The sequence below is a fragment of the Lemur catta genome, chromosome 14 (genome assembly GCF_020740605.2).
Source record: "Lemur catta isolate mLemCat1 chromosome 14, mLemCat1.pri, whole genome shotgun sequence".
Classification (NCBI taxonomy): Eukaryota; Metazoa; Chordata; class Mammalia; order Primates; family Lemuridae; genus Lemur; species Lemur catta.
Window position 1 is genome coordinate 24,365,657 of NC_059141.1, and position 6,594 is coordinate 24,372,250.

The window sequence follows — 6,594 nt, forward strand, 5'->3', positions numbered from 1 at the left end:
AGAAGTCTGTCCGTGTTAGTACAGGTGCATTTTCCCCCAATATTTTCAATCCAATGGTTGAGTCCACAGATGCAGAACCCGTGGATACAGAGGGCTGACTCCGTATGCTATTACAGTATTATTACCATTTTACAGGAGAGGAAACCAAAGCTTAGTCAAGCAAGGGAACTTCAGCTACCCTGTGCTACCCTGCTCATGCTCATTTTCTGGTGAGGAGCCATGATCAGAGCAAGGATGGGATGAGTCAGAGATGAGGCTTTTGGTTTATTTCTTTTCTTATCATTTTGACTAACTGTATTTTGGCAGTTTGACACCTTGATCTAGAGAGGCAGCAGACTGTGTATTTAAGAGTTTACACTCTGAAGTCGGGCAGACCCGTGTTTGAAACCTGGCTTTACTACTTACTGGCTGTGTGACCTTGAGGAAGCTATGTTCCTTACAGCTCATTTCCTTATCTGTAAAGTAAGAATAATAGCCCAACTTCTAGTGTTACTGCCCTCCACCTTTTTCACAGCAACCAAAGTGACCTTCTCAAAATGCAAAATTAACCATGTGACCCAACTGCAACTTTAAATTGCTGGGCATGGTGGCTCATGCCCGTAGTCCCAGCAACTTGGAATGCTGAGGCTGGAGGATTGCTTGAGCCCAGAAGGCTGCAGTGAGCTATGATTGTGCCACTGCACTCCAACCTGAGTGACAGAGCGAGACCTCATCTCTAAAATAAAAAAAAATTAAAAAAAAAACCTTAATTCCACAAATTCCACAAACTGATCCCCTTAAGATGAATTTCAAAGCCTCTTATGGTATGGCCCCTTCTTATTTGCCAGGACTCTTCTTAAACTATGCTTCCCCTGGCCCCCCAAGCACTGTCCTTATCCTCACATCAGAGGACTTCTGCAAAATGTAGAAAGTTCTGCCTCTCTTACCCCTTCCACTACCCCTCCATCTGATAATAACCTAATTAACTCTTCTTATCTTTAAGATCTTACTTCCAATGTCATTGTCCCTGTGTGACGTAATGTCCTAGACTAAGTCAAGTCCCCCTAACATATGCTTTTAGTATATCGCGTGCCTTCCCTTGCATGCATCCTAGCTGTAATTTTTCATTTGTGAGTCTCTGGTTAATGCCTGTCCTCCCCAGCAGACTCTAAGCTCAACCAGAGAAAAGACTATGTCCGGGTTTGCTCATCATTGTATCCCCAGCACCTAGTTCAGGTCCTAGCACATATTGTTTGAAAGAATAAATGGATCAGCTAGCACTATTAAGCTTTGCTGCCCCCTGCAGAGTCATACCTTTTAGCCTATGACACTAGCACCACTTGGGTGTTTGGAATTAGCATGGTGATAACAAAGCAGTATTTTTCCAAGTGTGGTCCAGGGACCACCTGCGTCAGAATAACCTGCTTGTAAAAGGCAAATTCCCACGCCTCACTCCCAGAGAGATGATTTATTAGACTTAGGACAGGGCCAAAAGTTTGTGTGTCTAACAAGCTCCCCTGGGTGATTTGAGAACTATTGGTATGAAAGGAAGAAAGGAGAGGAAGAAACTGATTCACAGTCTCACTACCTTTTAATAAACTCTCACCAAGTAATAGTAGGGCCTCTATTTCCAATCCTGGCTCCTGAATCACTGTAGGGCCTGTTGCTTCCAAGAGAAGTTCCTAAAACGAAGGCCAAGATTAGGAAAGGGATGAGTCTTGCTTTCAATACCCTGCTGGGTGGTGCTCCTGGTTACAACTCCAGGACACCTAGAAGGGTTAGGCCTTGGGTTGGGGGGAAGTTGGGATGAAACTGGAAGTCACTGGACAAGTCATTACCACCACCTAAGGGGAGATAGAGCAGCACAGGCCCAGGATCCAGGAGTGTCTATTTATTTATTTATTTAAGAGACAGGGTCTCAGTCTTCTGCCCACGTTGGAGAGCAGTGGTGCAATCATAGCTCAATGCAGTCTCAAACTCCTGGACTCCAGCAATCCTCCTGCCTCAGCCTCCTAGTTAGCTAGGACTACAGGCACATGCCACCATATCCAGATAATTTTTATTTTTTAATTTTTTAAAATAGAGATGGGGGTGGGTCTCACTATGTTGCCCAGGCTGGTCCTGAACTCCTGGTCTCAAATGATCCTCCTGTCTCGGCCTCCTAAAGTGCTGGGATTATAGGCATGAGCCACCACACCCAGCCCTCATTCATTATTTATTAATTCCAATACATTTCACCAAGAACTTACGATGTTTTGAGTACTATGCTGTCCTGAAGATACAATGGTGCAGGGGGAAAAAAATTTAAAAAAGTGTTCCTTGCCCTGATGTGGCTTACGACCTATTGGCAATATAGACATTAATGAAATAATTTTATAAATGTATGCAAAATTACAGCTAAGCTCTACAAAAGAGAGGACCTGAGGCATATGATGGGGAAATTGATCAAGTCAGGGACATGAGGGAAATAATAATTGAACTGGGATATAAAGACAATATAACTGTAAATAAGATTTTGATGAATAATTACCTACATAAAAAGTAAAGTTTTAATGGACTGCACTCTTAATAGATAGATGGGGCTTTCAAAACATTTTTAATTACATCATGGATCATTAAATGACTTATTTTTTGCTGAAGTGAAATGGAAGTCATTACCTATTCTATTCCTAGTTTTTGTTTTTATAGATATAAGTGCCAAGAAGCCTTTTGATACAAATAAATGGATGAAGTTTTGTCAAATCTTTGTCACTCAATTCTTCCATGTCCTTAAATTTTGTTAAAGGATTAGAAACCATCTCATTTGCAAAATGAATGTGTTACTCGTTAGAGTAATTACTTTTTCAATCTCTGGAAATAGCACCAAAAAGATTTTACCAAAACTTATCAAGTGACAATTAATTGTTTTTGTTACTCTTTCAGCTTGATTTTGGAGCCAATATTAGATGAAAATGAGGTACACACCTCCATAAAATTATAATCTGTACATTTCATGATTTTTCTGGTTGATTGTAAACCAAGTCTCTCAGGGGAGAAGGTATGATTGCAGTAACCATCCCTCCTAAAAAAAAAAAAAAGAAAAAAAGAAAAAAAGATGTGCAAAAGGAAACAGTTTATTGCTTAAAGAATGATAAAACTGAAGTTCCAAAAGAAGATGTATCCTAATTGGATCTCCACTTTTTAAAAATAGCTTTATCGAGAGATAATTTAAATACCATAAAATTCACCTGATTCAATGGTTTTCAGTATATCCACAGGATTGTGCAACCATCACAATATAAAGTATTTTCATCCAAATATTTTTCAACCAAAAAGCATCCTTTAGCAGTCATTTCCCAGATCTTTCACTTTTGTCCAAAGTAGATTTTCTTCAAGTTGATATGAAGCAACCTAGGAATTGTATAATGACAGTTTAGAGCTGTGCTTTGGAATTATAGAGGCATAGAAATTTGAGAGGATAATGAGATATTAGCTTATTTAGCTTATCTGTTGGGTGCTACCCAATCTTTTCTTTAATTGAGATGAAATTCACATAACATAAAACTAACCATTTTAAAATGGACAATTTTGTGGCATTTAATACATTCATAATGTTGTGCAACCACTACCTCTACTCAGTTCTAACACATTTCATCACCCGGAAAGGAAATCTCTTACTCATTAAGCAGTTACTCCCATTTTGACCACCAGCCTGCAGCTGTCTCTGTAGAGCTACCTATTCTGGATATTGCATACACGTGGAATCAAATGTGACCTTTTGCATCTGGCTTCTTTCACTTAACATAAGGTTTCCAAGGTTCATTCATATCGTAGCTGTATCTGTACTTTGTTCCTTTTTATTTCTGAATTACATTCATTGCATGTATGCCCTATTTATTCATTCTTCTGTTGATTGGCAATAGGCAAAAGGGAGAAACATTCGGACTATTTCCAGCTTTTGCCTATTTTGAAAAGTGCTGTTATAAACATGTACGTACTGTACATGTACTTGTTTGGCTACCTATTTTCAGTTCTTTTGGATACTGTCTTAGTCTGTTCTATGTTGCTATAAAGGAATAGCTGAGGCTGGGTAATTTATAAAGAAAAGGGGTTTATTTGGTTCATGGTCATGCAGACTGTACAAGAAACATGACACCAGCATTTGTAGGCTTCTGGGGAGGGCCTCAGGCTGTGCCTCCACTCTAGGCACAGGTGAAGGGGAACCAGTGTGCAGAGATCACGTGGTGAGAGGGGAGGCAAGAGGGTGTGTGTCACAGTCTTTTTTTTTTTTTTAAGACTAGTCAAGTGCAGTAGTGAGAAGAGGGGAAAGAGTAGAACAAGGAGTTTAATCTGTGACTCTGAACAATCAAGTGAGATAACTCAATACCTTTGGACCAGTCAGATGTAAAGATTTTTTTTTTTTTTTTTTGAGACAGACTCTCTCTGTCGCCCCGGGGTAGAGTGCAGTGGTGTCATCATAGTTCACTACAACCTCAAAATCCTGGGCTTAAGCAATCCTCCTGCCTCAGCCTCCCGAGTAGTTGAGACTACAGGCATGCACCATTAGGTCTGGCTAATTTTTCTATTTTTAGTAGAGACAGGGTCTTGCTCTTGCTCAGGGTGGTCTAGAACTCCTGAGCTCAAGGAATCCTCCTGTCTTGGCCTCCCAGAGTGCTAGGATTACAGTGCTAGGGGTAGAGCCTCCGGCCCAGGGCCTTTTTAACAACCAGCTCTACTGGGAACTAATAGGGAACTCATTCAACTGCCTCTCCCCAGAGAGGGCATTAACTATTCATGAGGGATCCACCCCAGGACCTCCCATCAGGCACCATCTCCAACATAGTCGATCAAATTTCAATGTGAGATTTGGAGCAAACATCCGAACTATAGCAGATATATACCAAGGAGTGGAATTGCTGGGTTAAACATATGGTAATTCTATGTTTAACTTTTTGAGGAACTGCCAAACTATTTCCCACAGAAGCTGAACAATTTTATATTCTCACCAGCAATGCATGAGGGTTCCAATTTCTCCACATCTTCACCAATGGTTATTATTTTTAACAATGGTTGTGTTTCTTTGTTATAGCCATCCTAGTAGGTAGGAAGTGGTTGGTATAGCCAATAATCCTTTGATAAAGGAAAATGAAAATGTTTTTACTGCAAGCCTGAATAAATATTCAAGAATATAAAATATGAATTTACTTTTGACATTTTCCTTTTACTTGACAGCATAATCTGTGAAAACATGTAAACATGTACTTTCCCTATACTTCTAGAAATAATGCAAAATATAAAACCGAGACCAAAGTTGAGTCATGTGTAAATGAAGAGTAACACTCTGCTCTCTTGTTTCTGACCAGAGAGAAAGCACTGCCATTTGTAGCACCTTATTACTTCCCAGCATAAAAATAAAAATTAAATCTTGAATAACCTAGTCCCAAGATAGATAAGACATAGATCTTGTCATGAATGCTCTACCACTCTTATTTAATTATGCTCTTTGCTTTGCTCTCAGGGCAATCTTCCTCAGAAGCAGTGTATTCTTTGATAACAGTCAGAAGTTAGAGTAGGTGATGTAATTTAAAAACCCACTGCTCCACTGTACTATATATATATATATATATATATACACACACACACACACACACACACAGAGAATATTCCACATGGGCCAACATATCCATTCTTGAAGCCATGATTTGCCCTTAACAGAAATATACATAAGTTAGAGAAAGACATGAGGTCTATGGTTGTACCTTGATTGAAGGAGGACTTGCCAACACAGACTGTCAACCTGGATGTTTTTATGCACCCAGGGAATGAACCATAGTAAGATGAAGGATGGGTTGGGGCACACCTTTCTTTTGTAAGATGGGAGGACAGATTGTAACTGCTTTTCAAGGAAGATGAGTTTTAGGAAAGGATACATGCAGATGAAGAATCACAAATTGATTCCCTTGAAACATTGCTTCCTGCATACCCCTTAGAAAACATGTACATTCTCTACTTTGAAAACTGCTGAAATGTATAATGGTATCTCCTCATCCCTTCAGTCCTCATTGATTGCCCCATCACTGAATTCCTACAGCTCTTATGGTCTATTCTTCAACATTTAGGGATCAATTTCTCTTTAAGTGACTGTAAAGAAATCAGTCTAATTTTCATGTGTGGTTGCTGGAATCAATCTCATTTTATAATACACTCATACCGCATGCCAGGAATGATGGCAGTTCAGGGAAAGGGGGTAATGTAAACTGGAGGCAGTAGTGGGACCTGTTTTGGACCTTCAATAATGAGAATTTTGATAAGAACAAAGGGAGAAATGCATTCTGGGGAAGAACATGTGTCTATTAGGACAGAAATTCAGTTGCTGTAATCAAGATTCAAATTCACAGCAACTGCTTAAACAAGCTCTCTCATTCCTGAGCATGCATAGTCCAGAGGTGAGAGGCAGCTCCACGGTATAAAGAACAGAACACAGGTTTCTTCTATATTTTGCTCTGTCACCTGCTAGGGTAGAGGCCTTGTCCTCATGGCTAAAAATGGTTGACATCTTCTTGATCTGTATTCTAGCTGGTGAGAAGGGAGAAAATGAGCAAGAGAACATATTTTTTTCTTTTAAAGGTACAACAA

The 6,594-nt window shown here is 39.7% G+C and overlaps 1 long non-coding RNA gene across 1 annotated transcript; it reads right to left on the minus strand.

Moving 5' to 3' along the window:
• Nucleotides 1–2,929: 2,929 nt before the first annotated feature.
• LOC123650149 lies at nucleotides 2,930–5,008 on the minus strand. The gene is made up of 3 exons (XR_006739278.1): nucleotides 4,965–5,008; nucleotides 3,207–3,369; nucleotides 2,930–3,040 (listed from the first exon to the last, which is right to left on the minus strand). It is a non-coding gene; the product is annotated as an uncharacterized LOC123650149 (long non-coding RNA).
• Nucleotides 5,009–6,594: the final 1,586 nt, after the last annotated feature.